The sequence below is a fragment of the Protopterus annectens genome, chromosome 10.part0 (genome assembly GCF_019279795.1).
Source record: "Protopterus annectens isolate FY-2018-M chromosome 10.part0, PAN1.0, whole genome shotgun sequence".
NCBI lineage: Eukaryota > Metazoa > Chordata > Ceratodontiformes > Protopteridae > Protopterus > Protopterus annectens.
This window is the reverse complement of record NC_056744.1, coordinates 558,272,785-558,294,227: the sequence shown is the minus strand read 5'-3', so window position 1 is coordinate 558,294,227 and position 21,443 is coordinate 558,272,785.

Sequence of the window (21,443 nt, the reverse complement as noted above, 5' to 3'; positions counted from 1 at the left end):
CTCCTTCATAAAGGTGGCTCCTCCACTGAACTTTCCAATTACCGCCCCATAGCCACCCTTTCTCCACATTCCAAGATACTTGAGAAATGCATCCATTCTCAAGTCTTAGACTACTTCTTAGCTAATAACCTCCTCTCCAGCACCCAGCATGGCTTCAGGCCATACTACAACACTACTACCACCTTGCTCTTTCACTAACGCTATCCTTCATCATAAAAGTAATAGCCTGTTCTCATCTGCTATATTTCTGGATCTATCCAAGGCTTTTGACATGGTCTCACACAAATTACTAATCTCTATTCTTACTAACCTATCATTTTCTGAATCAGCTACTGATTGTTTAACAGCTATCTACCTGGCCACCAACAATCAGTTGTCTGGCATAATGACCTATCTCCTCGACTTCCTGTAACACTCTGTGTCCCAAGGCTCCATCCCTGGTCCCCTACTATTCTCACTCTTCACCAATGATCTATTCACAGCCATCAAGCATGCTTCTCTTATACAGTATGCAGATGACTCCACCCTCATCCGCTCAGCCCCAGCTATACCTGAACTTCATAAGATCACACAGGAAGCCTTTTCATCTGTAGAAAACTGGCTATTTAGTGCCCAGTTATTACTCAACCCGAACAAGACTAAACTGCTTATCTTCCAACCCACTAAAAGTAGCCCAATTATGCCCCACTTTAATATTCTAACCAAAGACAATACAGTCATCTCCCCAACAGAACACACCAAACTACATGGTGTTGAGATTGCTAACAATTTCAGATTTAACACTTACATTTCTCTTACCATAAAATAGGTTGTCAAAAAACTAGATGCATTGTACAGAAACAAAATTCCTCACCAAGACAGCCAGAATTTCTACTGCCAATTCCCACCTAATCTCCACTTTATGCCTCTCCTATACTTACCTACCTTAGGCAAACAGACCTAAACAAGCTCAAGGCTTGCTACAATAAAATTGCTAAGTTTGCCACTGGTTCATCTTATCACAGCCACCACTGTAGCTCACTTAGAGAACTTGACTGGCTTGAACTCCCTCAACTTCTTCACCTGAATCAACTCTCTCTTGCCTACAAGTTATTAAAGCATCTTTTTAATGTCCATCCCTTCAAAACTTTCTCCAGCCCTACTGCTCAACTACACCACTACACTCCACAGCAAAGATCTACTTCTAGTGACCAAACCCAAGAACTCAGCAGGAGAAGCACTATTCTCCTGCATCATATCCAGATTATGGGACAATCTCCCCCTATAACCACACTGCCATCTTGCAATCACTTCAAGACTGCACTAAAAACTAACTCACTTAAAAAGTCTCTGGTTATGCCCATGCACCAATCCCAACTAGTAACCCTCCTTTTTACCTCTCCTTCCTCTCCCCTCCCCTAGCCACCCTGCCTCACACCATGTGATCATTGCATTCCTTCCTCTGCAGGCTCTGGCTCACCCTTTACCCTCCCCTTCCCTCCTCACTCAATCTCTCAGACCTGTTATAACATGCTTAACTACCTCACTTCATCTCAACTCCAAATACATATCCAACTGACTTACACCTAGCTTCCTCTCACTACCACATATACTACTCACTCAGTCTCCTCTCTTACTCCTCTATCTTCCCCTTCCATTCTATTAGTCTTTCTAGCTTGTTCCACCTTTATGTAGAGCATATGCATTATATCTGTTTGAGTTTAGTGCAATATTTTTATGTAAGATTTAGGTATATGAGTTTAGAACAGTATCCATTTCAGCTTAGTACTATCTATATACATCCTACTTTTATTCCTAGCCTCTAGCTAGATATTGGTATATCTGTTCATTACTATGTTTCATATTATATGTATAGCTGATGTTTGCTGCAGTATGTATTATTTGCTATCTTATGTATATTCAGTCGTTCTTCATGTACTCTGCTGCTCATTTATTGTTCTGTGGAACTTTTCTCCCTGGGCGTCCACTGAAAAAGAACCTGTGTCCAGTTGGAATTTCTTGGTAAACAAATGTACATAAATAATAAATAAATAAATACACACACACAGAGTTTTTTTAATTTTTTTCTTTTTTTTAAATGTTACACTTGCTAAACAGTAAAAGTGCTGCTTAGCATGTGTAAAATAATGATGACCATTAGGTTACTTTCAGTTTGAACTCCAAGGCAGCTTGATATGCTGCCATAAAGTGGCAGACTAATTTTTCAGTGGGAATTCCCTGTAGATTAACAAACTGCTGGAGAACGTTCATTCTCTGATCAGGTGCCAATGTACAGATCACCCCTTATCTAATATATCATAATGTACGCAAACTCCAAATTATATTTTTCTAAACTTTCATAAACAACTTGTCTTGTCTTGAAAATTACATAAACTAGACATATATTGTTAGAACATTTTTGTTAACAAGACATACGTTTTCACAAAACAAGAAATTCCTCTGTAAGTACAGTACATGTTTATTGAGATATTTACAGACATGTGAAACATACTGCAGGATTCAATAAGCTCCATGTAGGCTCCATGTATATGGCCACAATGTGCTCTTGGCAGTGTGCAATGCATATTAATGTTGTGCAGCGTGCCCAAGTGTGGTTTCATGGTGTACCCAAGTAGTGTTGGCTGCAAAACCTCATAGAACACCATGGATAATGAATCTGTGTACAGGAGAGCACCTGACTTACTGCAAAAATATCAGCCAAAACCCTGGAAAGACTGTGAGAAATAGTTCTATCTATATACTTTTATTTTCTCCTAATTTTTTTTTTTTTTATGCATGCCATGTTTGCGCGGTGCGTCATGGCATTTTGCAATGCTTATCTCTCTTGCACAATGGGACCACTCATGTATCAGACTTGACCCAGACATCCAAAGGTAGATACCAGATGCTTTTAACTGCTATTGCACAGCACAGCTGTGCATCATGCAAACCTGGTAAGTGGGACTGCACTATGTGCAATCCATCAAATTAACAATACATAGTAAAATGCAGGCTACAAGTAACAAATCCTGTGGTGACATGCATAGAGTGCTGGACTGCAGTGCAGATGGTCCTGAATTCTAGTCCAGGGTATGCAAACTTTGCATATACTGTTGTGACATTGCAGCTTATACAAATAAAGTGTTAGTGTAATGAAATAGCATTGGTTGTTACTTATTTTCGGATACATTTGAAAAAGGTGCAAACCAATGCACTTGTTTTATCATGTTTGCATGATGGTAAGCAGCATGCAGCTTTTTCAAATATTTCATAATGTAGACAGTGTGCACTCTTTGTAAGCACAACTGGCAGGAAAACATGCTATATAAAAGTGAATAGGTGGGAATTGTACTTTAGACATTTTGAGCTTCACCTTATGCAGCAATGGCAGGTGTTAGAAAGGGAGTGCATTTAAGAGCACAGCGCTGAGGTGTCCAGGAGTCCATGGTCTTTATTGGGCTCCTGGTTAAGGACCATGGGCTCCGGCTGCTGCAGGAGAATTACACTGGCTCCGAATATAAATCAGAAGCCTGGCATAGTTTGGTCAGAGCCCTTACCAGTGTGATTGGTATCCCCTCCACTGGGGAACAATGTCATCATCACTGTGCTGACCTGCACTGCAGAAAAAGGGATCTCCTTGATCACTGGATCTGAGAGTGTCAGGCAGGGCACACTGCAGAGATGTGTATGTTTGGTTTACATGTAGTATTCATAAATACTCAAGCTGAATATGATAGAAACTGGTATTCATAATGCTTTTTCTTTTTCCTTTTTTTCACAGCCACAGAAGATAGGGCCTCAAATATGAGGTCACATGAGAGGCGATTGGGCAAGATGCAACAAGCATGTGATAAGTAAGCATAATTATATAAAGTACTGTTATTGCAGCCTTAACAGTTATAGACAGATTAGTTGCTATATCATGCAGTTGTATGAACTTGGGATTGCATGCCTGAACTGTAAAAGCAAGTATGCGTTCATTACTCTGTAGCATATCTTTCACCTGTACAGATTTCGGCTGAATATCCACATTTAAGAATCACTGTTTTGGTCTGTTTAATGTAGGATTTATGGTTGTCTGGCAAGTCATTTATATTTAAGTCAGTAAAGAATAGGTGTCAAAATGTATGGTAACTCAAATCCTGTGCAACAATGCATGTGTGTAACTGCAATATTTAAAATCTGTTCCTAGTTATGGGTCATTGGACACCCATTAATTTATGATATGTCAAGATATCCTGTTCTAAAATGTGAAGAGGTATGGTCTGTAACACAAAGTAACAGTTGCACATTCTCGGATAACAGTGAACATGATTCTATAAGGTGTAAAAGGAAAGAGTGTTTGCATTATGTTATATTCCAAAGGAAAAGTACAGTATTACAGTAGTCACTGCTTGTGGGTTCTAATACCATACTCCCCAAATAGCTCAGCTGATTACAATACTGTTTTAGCCTGTCATCAATAAAAATACACACTACTGTTAAGCAATCATCATTATAGCATTTGAAGGGCATACCTCTAGATCTGTGGCTTGAATGGCCTGCTGTGAAGTGTAATCACTGTACTTGTATTTCAAGTAATAAAGAAAGTTCTTAGCAGTTGGCATTATTAACAGTAGAATGTAACAGAATAGAATACCTTAATTGTAGAAAGCATTTTATGGTTCTTTCCCACACCATTCCCGCACATTCCTGCCTTCCTTTCACTTTGTTTTTATGCCTGATTTTACTCCCCATTTCACCACTTTCCTATCTTCCCCCATTTCTTTTCTTTAAAGAATCATTGCTTGATGGTAAGCAACGTGCACCATCACTAAGCAATGTTAAACAGAAGTAGGAACGGTGGATGTATGCAAAAGTATCATACACTCTTGTAAAATTTATCCGCAAACCCTATTTTGAACTCAATACTATCTGACTTCAGCAATTCATTAACCCATCCAGCCACAGAATCAGTTAAATAGCAAATGTATTTTAAAAAATCAGTACTAATTGCCACATAGCCTCAATAACGTGTGTTTGCTGTACATCATGCAGCATTGCTCAGCAAGGCTGATAAAATATTAAATAATTATTAGGAACATACCTGCCTGCTTGGTAGCACAAAACATCTGGACAAAGCCATACACAACGGGGAACAAGATCTATCACTAAAATTGTAAATATTGCTCTTACAAATTTAGAAACATGATAGAATAACAGGTTTTCATTACTACTCATTGGTTTACTTAAGTTGCATGTGTATACAACAGCACTTTTTTGTTCAGTTATCTATATGATGTGTAAAATACACCTCCTACTTAACTGACTATGTAGCACTATCTGTTAAATGCATTGCTGGTGTATTCTTTTGGTTCGGATGGTACTGGGTTTAAATGCAGGTGTATCTATCATTTCAAATACTTGTATGTGTACATCAGCATTATAAATTGTGATATTTATGAATCTGTGCCATTAGCTGTGCATGCACTCAATGCTGTAATGATGAAATGTCTGTTGCTAGATGGTACTGGTATACAATATAAGTTAATAAACTCCTTTTTGCTATAGCTGCATGCTACTGCACATCACACCCCATCGTGTCATGATTCTTTAAAGAAAAGAAATAAGGAAAGATAGGAAAGTGGTGAAATGGGAAGCAAGCGGGGGGGGGGCAAAGTAAAAGGAAGGCAGGAATGTGCAGGAAGGGTGTAGGAAAGAACCATAGCTATTTATTTCTTCAACAGTAACATCTTCCTTGCATCTCACAACACTGCAATTGAAATAATGTAAGAAACCAAACTTCTAGGAGTTATCATTGATAGTAAACTTTCATTTGGCCCCCATATACAGCAAAATATAAGGAAAACTCATCAAATAATGGGACTCTTACATAGAAACAAACATTTCTTTACTACAGCAACCAGAACTACACTTGCAAAAACATTTTCACTTCCCTCCCTTCTTTACGGTGCCCCTATCCTAATTACCTTAAGCAAGACGGAACAGTACTACAACAAAGTTGAAAAGTTTGCCAGAAACTCTAAATATCACACACACCACTGTAAACCACTACTAGAGCTAAACTGGCTTGAACTCCCCAACCAGCTTGCCTTTATTTAGCTATCCACCTTGCACAACCTTATTTTCAAGCCGCCTGCCTGCCCTGCACTTGCCAATCTAGTGACACCTTGCACACCAAATCGATCCCTATGACCAGAAGACAAAAATCTCTTAGCTATCTCAAAACCCACAAGAAAGCCTGGTCACTTTCTGTATTCATACTCTGTCTCTACAATATGGAATTCACTACCTCTAGCTACCAGGTCTGTGCCTGTCCTAACCCATTTCAAAGCCTCTTTAAAAATCATCTCAAAAATGCATGGCTCTGCTCCTGCATAAATTCTGCCTAATGTTTAGCTCTTCCTCTTCTTCCACCCTAGCCTCATCCTCCTCTTTGGTCACATTTAATTCCCTCACACTCTGCAAGATCCTAAGGCTCTACTAACGCCTTCTCTGTTTCTATACCATATCCTTAAATTACTGCTCAGGTTTTAATGCCTCTATTCTTAACTGTCTCACTATCTTTCTGCATCACTAACTTTCTGGCTATTATTTTCCTAACTGAAACCAGCACTCTATTTTTTCATGTACTATAACAGTCAATGTCATACACTGTACTACCTACGTACTAGTTTTGGACAGTATCTACTCATAGACTATGCATATGGTGAATGTGACTATTATTGTCTATAATTTTTTAACTCTATAGAATTGACTGGATATGTACTATATAATATAATATCTTGTAACAGTTTATGTCCTTTCAACTTATTTCTGTACAGTATTTCTCATGTTATTTGTAATGTATTAAATTATACTGTGTTTGTATTGTACAGTATGTGGAGCTTTTCTCCCTGGGCCTCTGCAGAAAATGGGTTCTGTAGACCCAGTCATACCACCCCGGTAAACAAATGTCAAATGAATAAATAAATAAATAAATTAGCTCTGGAAAAAACAGAACACAACAGAATACCATTAAGAACACCAATAACAAACATGCAGCTGCTACCGCCTACAAGGACTGCCTGTAAGCAATACTTATACATCTGTGAAGTGCCATCATTCTTACAGTCCTTGATCCAATGGTCAAAGGTATCTCTCTCTTCCTCATCCTGAGGTGTCAGTAGTGATTCCTATACTGTTCGCCAGTGCAGGGGATACCAGTAGCACTGGACAGATCCTGGGCCAAACTATTCCATGCATCTGATTTGTAATCGGATCCATGATAGTGCTCCTGCAACAGCCAGGGACCATAATCATTCACTAGGAGTCCAAAAAACACTTTGGACTCCTGCACATCCCACCTTTGAGACTGAAATCTCAGAACATCTCCCTAAACACCTGCCATGTCTAATGCAGATGAAAACCAATGTATAATGATGTTTCCCACCAGTTCCAGTTATGACAGGTACTGAGAATGCACACTATTGCACTTTGCAGCATTTGAAAATGGTGTGCACTGCTTAATATAGTGCATACACTTTAAACACATTTGCATGATGGGAAAAATTAAATGAAGCTAACTAATGCAGATATTATCATATCATTACACAGGTGACAGTATTACTGCATCATGCCTCAAGAAAATACTTAGGATATGAGAAATGCTAGGCAACTGCTATAACTCAGGGTGATTATAATGTGAGGTGGGACACCACTGAAAAAAGAAAGATGTCTGCTTATACCTTACCATCGACCTTATACATGTTAGTCCTACACTCACAGCTGTTGCCAGTAGAAGGCTTAGAGAATACATGTATATATTTAATTACATTGCTATGTAATGCAGGAACACATTAGTAAAATACAAGTTACAGTCCTTGTATTAGAGCCTTGGACCATGTGAACTTCAGGCCAACACTTAACATCTGCAGCCACAGGGAAGGTTACATGAAAAGCTACTACATTAATACTGATCCTGAGGTTTGCACTGTTACATGCAGTGCAACAGCGCTTAGTAGGTTTGCGCTATGCAGACTGACATTAAGAGAATACATCCAAGGTCTATTTTTAGATGTCTGGGTTCCATCTGCTACCTGGGTGGTTCACTTCTACAGTTTGTGTATTGCTGCTCTGCATGCAGACCAGCTGTACATAGCTAATTCTGTTTATGCTACATGCAGGAATACACAGCAATATACAAACAGTGGCTCCAAATATTAAGATAAAAACAAGCGGTAAGAGGCAGCAAATGAAATCAATGTATCATACATACTACTAGACTATGTAACTACACTGGAAATATCCTTACATAGTTCTAAAATCCAATTCACCATCCAATGCACATAACACAAGATGTGTACCCTAATCCTGTGTTTCAAACATACACCTTTGCAGCAAACAGGAACAGGCATACAGCACCATACCTCTCAACATCTTAAAAAAAGGAATCTGGACAATGGCACAAATAATGGTGGACAAAGGCATAAAAACAGGGACACTCATTAGATATTGCTCTTACATACTCAGGAAGCAGATAGAACAGGTTATGCATTATCATAACCTATCTGAAGGATATGAAGTCTGCCATTACTTCCTGACTTCATAGCTTCATAGGTAGGTACTAGGCTATCTGCCCAAAGGCATTTATAAGCCTAGCCAGAATGTGTTGGCTTTCACCACCCCCTTAGATTAGTTCCCTGTGCTTCTGTCCAGCAGAACCATTGAAGTGATCCCTGGGGTAAACTTTCTGTTTCCCATCCACTTGTCAAGGTTTCTCTTGAAGAGGGTTAGCGAGGAGCTCTGCCTAATGTAGATTGGAATCTTGTTCCAGAGCATGGGAAGTCTCTGGGACATGAATCTATCCCTCCAACACGTCCTATTTATTGTTGTGGTGAGGTTTAGATCCATGGAACGTATGGTTCGAGGTGATATGGTTTTCTTTAGGTGGAGCATGTCCTTCAACTCTAGGTTGGACATGGCCTTGTATGTCAGGCAGAGATCACCTCTGAGTAGCTGGTATACAACCGAGTACAGATGAAGTTTCTTCAGTCGTGCTGCATAGGGCATCTGCTTGAGGCCAGTGATCCTCTTGATGAGGTACCTCTGTGGTCTTTCCAGTTGTTGCAATGATTTGCCAGTGATGTTACAGAAAACAAAAATTGTATGAGAAACAGACCAAATATATGAGTCCAACACATGGATATTCTGGGAATATATGTACAGTTGTGAGGGATGATCAGCACACAATCAAATTGAAAATAATGTATAGTTGTAGTAAAATATTACATGTTACCTGTACATCTGGTGAAATGTTTTACTTTTGCAATACTGCATTTACTGATTACACACCCCGTTATGATGTTAGCTTGCAGATATACAGCAATAATTTACATGTCTGTATTTCTTAGTCATTCATCAGTTATGTCCAGTAGTCTGAGACATACATTGTGTACACCATTTAATATCATTGCATTTACAATATCAAAGGATATTAACTGTGAATAATATGATATGCAGCTGCCAACTAAGGAAAGACAGGTTGGATGTCACAAGCAAGCACTGACTGTTCTTTTGGGGGTGGGGGTGCAAAGATGTGTGTCTGCTGTGGCACAAACAAGATTGTATTTGTCTGGTTACCTTACATGTCTGGCATCATACCTGTTGTATGCTTTTGTTATGGTTGATAACTGTTATCTGTAATGCATCCCTAATGGAGATGTATAGTGGTCTTGGAGGATGGTTTTAGCCTCCTAGGTGATGATCAGTGTGCTATACATTGTCTCATAGACCATGCAAGGACTTATTGAGCATGGCTATGTCTTTCTACAACCACACCTGCTGCTGGTTCCTCCTATGAGTCATCATTGGCCCGTGGCTGTGGTGACCTTGGCATTGTCAAAAGGATGTGTTTCTCTTCCCCTTGATGATCCTGCTGCAGTTGTTTCCACTATAATAACTTGGGTAGCATAGCACATACTATGAGCATTGAGGGACATGTCGGTGGATTGTAATGGTGCCCTCGGCCAGAGGTATGTAGGTGTTGGCACCGTGAGTACAGTAGCTGAAAAACATGCTCTATGGCAATACTGTTTGGACTGTGTCTCATTAATGTGTTCCTGTGTGTGTGTGTGTGTGTGTGTGTGTGTGTGTGTGTGTGTCTGTGTGTGTGTGTGTGTGTGTGTGTGTGTGTTTCCAATGGGTTTCCTCAGCAATGACTCCAGTGCATAGTATGCATCCACACTTAAGTGAGTCTTGGAGATACCCCCCCCCATTGCACACATCTGGTGCAGTTAGGGAATGTGGCACATATGCAAGTCATGCTAACTGCAAGGGTTGCCAGCACAGACATTCCAAATGATTACCTTTACATTACATTACATTAGATCTTGCTAGTTCTCTTGTCTTTTGCATTTAACTAACTTATTCACCTAGCACTTCATCTGATTTCTTATAGCAATTATTGTAGCACACATAAGTACTAACAGCACTAAACGTCCTCTAAGGAAACAGCTCCAGTACTTATTAATAATGACCATCCCTCCTGGCATGTCTAAAGGTCAGTTCCCTGTGCATTTTACTATTAACCTGGTGAACTTGGGCATTCTGAGACAGTGTAGTAACTGCCTCATGCACATAGACAACCCTCTCCTCTTATCTCCCAACACTCAGACTTGTGAGAGATGCATTTATATATCCAAACTGGAAGACATGCACTCTCCAGCCAAGACCAGAATAGCTGGTCAAGAGAAGAAGATCAACACCTGCACCACACCACATGGAACACATAGCCCTCCAGAACACATGCCATCACGACTATCACATAAAAACACACACCCACCTTCATGGAGGCTCTCAATAGAAATCTACTCAAACAGCAGAGACCTCCAAATCAGAAATGCACTCGACCATCACAACACAGCACAAATCACAAGACACATAGCTCACCTACACAGTGTGCCCCTCAACCTAAGCCCTTAAGGCAAAACAGCTTGCCCAATACACTAATCATAGGTGACTCGACAGTGAGGCACACTGATGTCCCACTCACTAGGTTGAATAAGAAGAAGGTAACAGTCAGCTGTTTGTCAGGTGACAGGATCTGACACACAGCACACTCACTCAGGTCACTCCACAACAAGTACAAGTATGACTCTGTCATTGTCCATGTGAGTGTGAATGACCTGAGACGAACCTCCCTGGACTACAGGAAAAGAGACATGGAGGAGCTCTCAGATTATGTGGCCCAGGCAGGTATGACCCTAGCCCTGAGCAGCACCCTTCAGTCACCCAGACTGATACCGCAGTGCAAGCAGAAAATGATTGACTTCAACAAATGGCTAAGTTTCTGGTGTCATCCTAAGGGGATCAAGTATCTGTCTGCTTCAGATGACATGATTGACATACCTCGATGCTTTACCAGAGATGGCCTGCATCTGTCACCACTAGGTTTCCGGATACTGGCTAAGGCTCTTGCCACCCCTATAGTGCCTTTTTTAGGCAGTGCTCCAAAAACCAGATTACCACCATAACAGCTATAAATAAATGCAATCTGAGGGTCATACTGCTCAGTGCTAGAAGTCTAAATCTCAAGATGCACTCCCTCAAAGAACTCCTCAAAATGAAGAACATCGACATGTGTGCTGTAACGGAGATCTGGTTTAAAGCAACAGAAAACACCCCTGCGCTACCAGGCTATAACTCATTCCACAACTTTCAGCCCCAGAAAATGGACCAAAGCTCCAAAGGCAGTGGCATCTCCATATTCATAAAGGATATGCACACCTCCAGACTAGTAGCCCAGCATAATACATCAGAGATACTTCAGGTACAACTAACAGTGGTTAAGACAGTGATTCAGGTTGTAGCCTGCTATAGGTCCCCAACAATGTCCCACATCTCTCATTTCATGTTTTTAAGCACCCTGGAAACTATTAGGGTCCAAACCAACACTCTCATACTTGGCGAGTTCAACTACCCCTCCATCAAATGAGAAAGCTACTCATGCACTAATACACTTTCCCAAGGCTTCCTGGAATTGATTAATTCCAATGCGCTTGACAAGCTCATTCTCACCCCCACTGGAGGAAGCAACATCCTTGACCTGGTTATTACTAACATGGGCAACTGTTGCTCAATACCAATAGTCAATTCCTCCCTGGTTAGATCTGACCACAGACTAATTAACATGGAAATCCACATCTCACCCACACTACCAGCAAAAGTAACCGGGTCTATATTATATGAACAAAAGTTCATATAAGCGAATGCTGTAATGAGCGAAACTCCCTGACATGGAGGTGCATGTTGTGGGATTGCAGTAAAGTGAAGATTGGAGTTTTTGCCCTTTCCTCACTGTAGTGCAATCTCAGAGTTGCAATATATTTTTAGCAGGAGGTGCAGGGGCAGCAGCCCCCCACAATATTGCTTTCGATGTCTTGGATTTTTGCTCATTGAGCGTTTGCTTATATGAACTTTCATTCATATAATATAGATCCAAGGTAACCACCATGAAAACTTCTCCAAAGCTGACTTTGGGTTCCTAAAAACAGAAGTGTCTAACTTTACGGCACCCATGCAATTGGAAAATAAGTGCATGACCACTGAATCATACACCAATGCACTGAATGAATACGTACATGAATGCATGGAACTAGCCATACCCAACAGAATCAAAACGCTCTCCTCAAAAAGCCAATCTGGTGGTCCCCTTGCCATTAACAAACTCTACAACAGAAGGAAGAAACTGTTGCAGAAAAAGGTGAAGTCCCAAGACTGGAAAAACTCTCTTATTAGCCTCAACAAAAAGTTGAGATCTCTCACCAAAACCTCTAAAGCTAGCTATGAAGGCAGAATTGCAGCAGACACTAAAAAGGCCAAGAATACAGCTTCCATGGGACCTGACAATGTCTCTGGCTGTTTTCTACATGAACTACAAACTGAACTGGCATCACACCTGTTTGCCCTGTTCAATCACAGCTTCACCTCAGGCTTTGTCCCAACAGAATGACACACTGCTACATTAATCTTTCTCCATAAAGGGGGAGCAACTACAGACCCTGGGAATTATCACCCCATTAGCCTGACAAGTCTAATATGTAAGGCTATGGAGCACATAATCATGGACCTAATTAACAAGGATATAGGAAATTTCCAAACTCTGGATCCCATGCAATTTGGTTTTATGAAGGGTAGATCATGCCTGCTCAACCTGGTTCACTTCTTTGAGTCAGTCACCAGAGTTGTGTATGAGGGCAAGGCAGTTCATACAGCCTACCTCGATCTGGCCAAGGACTTTGATACCATTCTCCACTCAGGAATTATTGACAGACTCACCAAACTAGGCATCAACCCCTATATCACTAGGTGGGTTGCAAAATGGCTCACAGATAGAACCCACAGTGTGAAAGTAGCAGACTCCAAGTCAGACTGCCGACCAGTCACGAATGGAGTCCCACAGGGATCGGTCCTGGGTTCCCTCCTGTATGGCATGTACTTCTCAGAAGTCCAGGCCAACACGGAGGGACTCTGGCTTACCAAGTTCGCAGACAATTGCAAGCTGGGAGCCATTATTAACTCCAAAAGTGATGTAGATATCTACAGACAGACCTCAATGAGACCAATGACTGGTGTTGGAACCATGGCCTTAAGCCTAATGCCAAAAAATACATTATCATTCCCTTTGGGAAAAACTCAGTTCTCACTAATTACCACATTGCTGGTAGCCCACTGAACACTGAAGGTGTTATAAGAGATCTGGGGACACAGATTGACAGCAACCTCTCCTTCGACCACCACATTGCCACTGTGGTCAGAAAGTCCTTCTATGTGGCACATCTCATCACCAAGGGTTTTTCATCCAGGAAGAAAGAGGTCATCATCTCTCTAAAACTCTTCCCTCATTAGACCAATCATCGAGTATAATGCCCATTTGGCATGTAGCTCACTAAACACCTGCAACAGCCGTAAAGGCCACAAAATTACCACACAAAGAGGATCCAAGGCCTTAAACACATGCATACATGGACAGACTCAAAAAACTCCAGCTTTTCTCTGTCTCATATCATCTATTAAGAGGTGATCTCTGCTTGACTTACAAAGCCATGTCTAATCCATCCTTTTTAGATATGTTACACCTTAAGAAATCCCAATCCCTCTGCACCACATGCTCCAGGGACCCCAACCTCATTACCACAAACAGAACATGCTGAAGAGACAGGTTCATAACCCAGAGACTGCCCATGTTCTGGAATAGAGATCCCATACATGTCAAGCAGAGCACTTCACTGGCCCTTTTCAAGAGAAATCTTGATGAGTGTTTGGGGATCAAACTCTACTTGATAGATGCACGGGGAACTAATGGTGGCCTGATGCCAGGGCCTTTGACCTAGTACACACCTATGAACTGCGATGTATGGCACACATCACTGGAGATTAGTGTGATATATGTTACAATTGTAGCATACTTGTGATCATCTCCTCAGAACTTATGTTAAAATGTATGTGCTCTTTGCCATGTTGTAGCATAGCATGCAGGAATGTTTGGAAGATACTGGATGCTGACACCTATGAAACACCAAGCATGTCCCCTGGTAGTCTGTTAACTATACCTGTGACTAGCATACTAACTTCAACACATACCTTATATTCCACTAAAATGGGTTCCCTGCATTTGTCGCTGTATGTGAATCAAGGCTGCCAGAGGTCCCACATTTCGTCTACTGTGTTCTTGGCCTGCAAAATCCACACCGTCTCTGTTTATGGCTATTGGCAGCAGCAGCAGCAACAGCATAGTCTTCAGCCTGTAGCACAAACAAATGTATGTAAATTATAGCTGCTACTAACGATTTGTCAGTGCTTACATTGTATTTGTACTCCACTATTCCTTCACTGCACATATAAGAAAGGGCATGGTGTCTACATTGATAAATTATATCTTGTTGTGTTGCTCCATGGGACTGGTTGATTACATGTAATGCAGCAGTGCATGCTTAGGTAAGTAACATCTCTGAAACACAGACTAGGTCAGATGCAATCAATTAGTAATGTACACCATTATAGAAAGGCAAGTGTGTAGTTAGGCAAACCAATGCAGATGAGTTGTAGCAGAATTCAAACTCAGTTACGCATCTAAATTGGCGCAGTATATTTCAGCAGAGGAGTAATGTAATCTGTCAGGTATGTATCCATTTTGTTACCTAAATAATGCATATTTTGGAATGTACTTAAGAATGATGTAAAGTAAATTAGTAAGCATTTGTTAGAACTGTACTCATGACGTGGCCTTGTTTTCCAGCCATTTCACAGGTACAAAGGATGTAGAGTAGGCCAAAGGTGTAATGCTGTGTGATAACTATGCACACATATTTCATGGCTAGGTCCTTTGAGAGTACTTTGGAATTTACACTGTTGTTTAGCACATTTGTCCCTTAGCCTGTTATATTTTTTTTTTGGGGGGGAGTAAGTCCTTGCTATGGCACAAACTAGAATGGACTGTTGTGTTGGATGTATGAACATAAGTGAGTGTCTGTTATGCAAAAACAAAGGTATGTTCATCATGCTGCTCTCCTTGTTTTGTAGCCCCCATGTTATTTGTTGACCACTGTTGAATCTTTAAATTGTAATCAAGTGGTGAATACTGAGAGTTTTCCTGTAATGCCTTATCTGTGCAGTTTATTTCTACTTATGTGATCCTCATATGTCATCATTATTTTGTCTTTCAGTAAACGGTATGCCTGCTCAGCGCAGACCATCTTTTTCAGAGGTAGAGAATGACCTCATTGATATTTTATGGCAACATCATGCAGTCCTTATGTCCAGGGGTTGGCCAATATGTCGCAATGTGGGGCCCTTTGGGACAAATTGGTCCAAAATATAAATGCAACTGGGAGACAAAATCACAGCTATGAGCAGGTGTGACAGAGCCACAGGCATGATTCATGCTGCATGGAGGCATGCTGGTGAAGTGGCACATGATCGTCAGGTTACTGGTGGTGGGCTTGCAGCAGACAACCACTGCCCACCACCAAGGAATTTCTGGTAAATATTCCCACTCAGGTAAACACCCAGCAGTCCATCAGTCAATAATATTCTGGATGTGGGTTCTACTCCTTCTTCTAAGAAGGAGTCTCCAGCTAGGTTTTGTTAGATCATTAGTAGAATACTGTTGCATTCATTCTGTTATAGTGTATAGAGTTTTAATGTGTGACAGATTGCTTTTTTGGTGGGGGTATTTAAGATAGCTGCAGTTTTCAGGTCATTTAGAGGTTGTCAGCCACATTCCTGTTAACACTGCAGTTACTGTACGTATAAATTATTAAAAGCATTACCCCCCCCCTTATACTGTTAAGTGTGGTGTTTTTGCTATTACCTGTCCCTTTACGTTTTTTCAGGGCTGTCCGGAATTGATAGATCTAGGCCTCCTGCAGTTGTTAAGCAGTATAGATATACGTCAGTAATGTAGAAATATTCCAACATATTTGCTAAAGTGTCATCTCAAGCCTGCTATATGGATTGCTGTCTCCATACTTGTCAACTGTACATTAAAAATACATACAACTCATTAATGTCATTGTAAAGCAGTACCTGTTATTCTATCACCTTTCTAGGTTTAAAAGGGCAATATGTCACAGTGCTACCTATTCTTGGGCCTTTGTCCACCCATTATTCATGGCTTTGTCCACATTCCTTGCCCTAAGAGGTTGAGTGGTATAAATGTCTGTAATAGTGACAGCAGTGTAAATTGCTTAACATATATAGCAGCATAGTAGTGCAGGTATTAATGTATCAATGGTTTCCTTCCTTTTATCACAGGTGAACAGAGAAGTGGTTGTTTGTCCTCTTACACCACCTGATGTCAGTGTCTCAGACTGTGATGATGATGGTGGGCAAAGTGAGGCACAGCTGGGGGTTGCAGAGGCTGATTCTGACAGAGGTTGACATCCAGTGGCACCCCTCATTATCACCAGACACAGTCAGTTTGCCTACTCATACCCAGTCTGAGGCCATATATATTGGACAGTTGGAGGGTGAGGACATTGATCAGGGGAAGTGTGGCTACTACTGCGGCTTCAGTGACTGTTCACACTGGCCATAGCCAGACTGTTGGTGAGGCGTTCATAGGATGTGACTAGGGTATTGACCTGATGGTGTTTAAAGGCATACCCATTACATCACAACATAATATTAATAGTCATCACGTGTCACTCAACAAATGTTTAGGGCCATCATGGAGGCACAGGCACATTCAGAAAGGAACACCAGGAGAATGCTCAGGGTTATAGATGCAGCACAGCCTGACATCTGTGACTGCCTCCACTATGTTGTTTATTCCATAGATCAGTTCAATGACACATTGGAATGGGGTGCGTCTGTGAGGGAGCTCAGTGTATCTGTCATGGAGCACACATTGCCTGCAATGAAAAGTCTGCTGGGAGGGGAGCGTCAACATCATGTGTGTAGGTCAGCAACTACACCTGTCGAGTGCCAACATGGCCATGCCCAATCATGCTCCCAGAGTGGAAGTACATCCACTTCTCCAGCAGGGAGTGTGCTGTCCACACCTAGACATAGCAGACCATGGGGTCATGGTCCTGGTTATTCCCATGAAGGAAGCACATCCAGTGGACATCAGTCACCTTCAGGTAGTAGCACAACATCTGAGCTTGGGAGTGGTGGTGCCAGTGCACCTCCTGGCAGAGTCAGTTCTCATGTTTCAGGGCAGAGACAATGAACTGTCAGCTCTTCCATGCATGGCTCACAGCAGTCCAGCATACATACATGTAGGGCTTGTAGTAATCTTGGCTGTCTTCATGCAGACACACACACACACCAATGTTACATTGAGGGTACCTACAGACACACACATGACATTTACATGATCCATCTTGCCTGCTTCCTTTGTTACTCACACACACACTTGCCACCCTTTTGTGTCTGCCTAGACCTCCTTCCTCTTCCACACAACACTCTGTGCATGTGATGATAACTGTGCCACATCCCTGTCATCTGTCTTTTGGATTTAGGGATACTAACGCTATGTGCCTGATTCACAGGTGACTATCTTTATTAATATGACATTATTAGCTCAATTTGTGCTGTTGAACTGATAATTGTATGTGACATTTAGATTGTAAGTAGCCATTTAGATAGTGGCTAGCATAATAATGTATCTACTTTATAGTGGATGCTTTTGTAAGGGCTGTGAATTTTGACAATTAAATATGTCTCATTAATACATCTAACTTTATCTTTAAGGATTGTTTAGTACAAATGTATGGATGCACATCCAAATTCAACCCATCTGATTCAGAGCTCAGGATTGTATATCAGCACTGAAGATAAGTGTTTTCAGAACACTAATACAGTATAACATTCCTGTTTACATGTACATTGCCACAGGTTCCAGGGTTCATAGGATGTGACTAGGGTATGGACCTGATGGTGTTTAAAGGCATACCCATTACATCACAACATAATATTAATAGTCAGATATAATGCATGGCCAAGATTTGTCTAGCAAGACCACCCATGTCCAGGAGAGAAGTAGCATTATACAATGACCCCCCCCCATTAATATTCCAAAACATGCACGCTGATTGGTCAGCATGCATGTTGTAAATCAGACTTATACTAATGGAAAAAGGTCCGGTCGCCCGGACTTTTTCCATTAGTATAAGTCTTTTTTTACAGCAACAGAGAACGCAAGATCTCCGGCTGTTTTTTAGATCGTCTTGCTATAATAAAGGAGCTAACATACATAGCAAAACAGCAAAAAAAGTACGAGAGAGCTTCCTTTCAGTGTTTTAAAGCTACCCTGTCCACTCAACTTAACAACAAAAACAAGTTTTTTGTAGCAATGGAGATCTTGCTTTCTCTTTCCATCCACAACTCTGACATCCTGATGTATGATGTAGCATGTGCATGTGCATGCAGTACACCTGAATACAGAGAACTGCTCCAGAAAGCTGCAGGGAGGCGTATAGAAGAATGCCATTTTGCAAGAAAAAAAAGTATTTTTTTTAATGTTGTATAATAGCAATTTACCATTGTGACCAAACCACACCAACTGTGGGTAAATCCAGCATTACCCACACCCAGGCATGGGTTATTGCTATAGTAATCCATGGCAGATAACATTTTCACAGCAAGTCATTCAGCCTGTCCTTCAACAGGGTAATGGAGGTGCTCTGCTTGATATGGATTTGAAGCCTACTGCAGAGGGGAGACGATCTTTGAGAGATCTATCTGTCTCTCCAGAATATCCAATGTATGTCATAGTGTACATTGAGGTCCCTGGAACAGGTAACTTGAATCCTACATTATGCACATGCAGCATTTTCATCCCACTTTGACCATAGATAACCCTGTTAGGCATACAATAATCTTCCTAAAAGCTATCTATATGATACTGCACACAGTGACAGCTACTTCAGTCTGCCCACAGAAGGCACATGTTGGAGACCCTCTGATGTTTTATTACCAGATATGTCTGAGGTCTGTCAAGTTGGTGCAGGTGTCTGGTAAAATACATTTCAAAGGGTGATTTATATTCTTTCATACAGCCAATTAGGGATGAGTATAGGGGCTTGGTAACATACATTTCCATTGACTTGATGCTGTTGCTAATCAGATGTATGATGTAGAATGTCTACCTCCCCACAGTAGACCCTGGTTGCAGTTGAAATGTGTTCCAAGGTCTATCAGTACAGACGTGGGTAATAGTTTACTCATGGTTATTTTATAATAAGCAGGAACAAATCTGCAGGGTATGCTGATACATTTCTGTACAGTTCATGTGACACCAATGGCTTTGGCAGCAGTCATTAGTGCCACAGTCTCTTTGTTTTGTTCAGGACTTCTTAGACATATATGTCAAACATGAGGGGCTACAGCACTGACTTCTATGACACAGGTGACATGTCTGCTGTTTGAGGTGAAGTCTTGTCTGTGATTGAATGTAGCTGGTATGTGATCTCATTTGAAAACCAACTGATAACATAATTTGATAGTCAACTCGGTTAGTTTCCCACTGACAACAAATGTTGGTGTGGACCTTGGCCAAGTTACAATAGGATGTGTGCACATCTTTGACTTTGTGTATGTCTATAGTCACAGTCTTGAATCCCATCAGGTTTTGCAGCCACAAGATACCCTTGAGAACACCTAACCAGAACACATCTAGTGCTGGAGGTCACCTCTTTCCTTGTGTCTGAGATGCATGCAAATGGTATCCATTGCCTTACGTCAAAGGTTGCATAAATCTATGGTTCTTAATTACACTTGTATTTTGCCAGTCATCTCTTGTGTGGTTAGAAAATGGTGACTGTATTCCATTCATTGTGGAATACAATGTTATTCAGACTGTGACTGAATATGGTGCCTAGAGGAGTATCTCACTGTTGAAGCACATGAACACAAGCCAGAATGCCATCTGGTCACATGATGACTGTGCTCCTAGTCTTGGAGTGGGCAGAGATAACTTTCTCATTGTAGATACCACAGCTCGGAGGTGATGTCTCACGCATGGTGTGTACTAAGTGGAGTGGCGGCAGGGGGCACTCTTTTCAGCCAAACATGTCTGCTAGCAGGTTTGGAAGTTACACTAGGTCAGTGTGTGTGTTCTTCCATACACAGTTTGATTCAACTACAACTGAGTTATATCAATTTGCAGATGTACATGAGGAAAGCCCTCTGTTTATCCTCGGACATGTTATTATCTAAAGTCCTAGCATGGTTGCTCTGTGTGGGTTCTTGAAAGTGTCTTATTTGCATCTTTATGCTGAGGAGAGTGGCCTTCCACCCCTGGTTTCTCAATGTTGTATTTGTAAACAGCAGCTTCTTTCACTTACTGTATAATGTAGTTATGATAGGCATACCGGTATGGTTTGTATTTTCTGGAGGATCTTTGTTTGAGCCTATGAGGCATGGCTGTGTATATGCATTTGTGTAGCTGTGCAGACAAAGCATCAGGGAGTAACGTACTATACCTGTCAATGATCTTTGTGTGTCTGAAGTATTTTAGACCATCCCTTAAGAGAATGTAGTTACCTTTGATGATGATTGTAAACCAGACTCCTCCTTTGGAGACTTCAGTGGCTATATCTACTTCAAAACATAGTGCCTTCTGGTTGAATTAACAGTGTAGGCACTACACATGTGCCATTACATTGTTTATTCATATTATTGAGGTACAGGCCTAGAATATGAAATAACCTTGTGGGATATTACACTCTTTCTTCCATGGCATTTCAGTTCACAAACTGCAGGTAATATCGTAAATTTAATACGTTCTAGCGCCTCATCATCAGCTGCCTTCAGTAGAATAAGAAGCATATAAAAAACTCAATTTTATATACCTTACTAACACAATTAAATACTTAATTATTCAATTACATTAAAACTTTCCAGTTACAAGAAATGTTTAAACCATTTGGATTTAAAGTGCCAAACTTTAAAATAAGTAAAGCTTCCTTACATAGAAG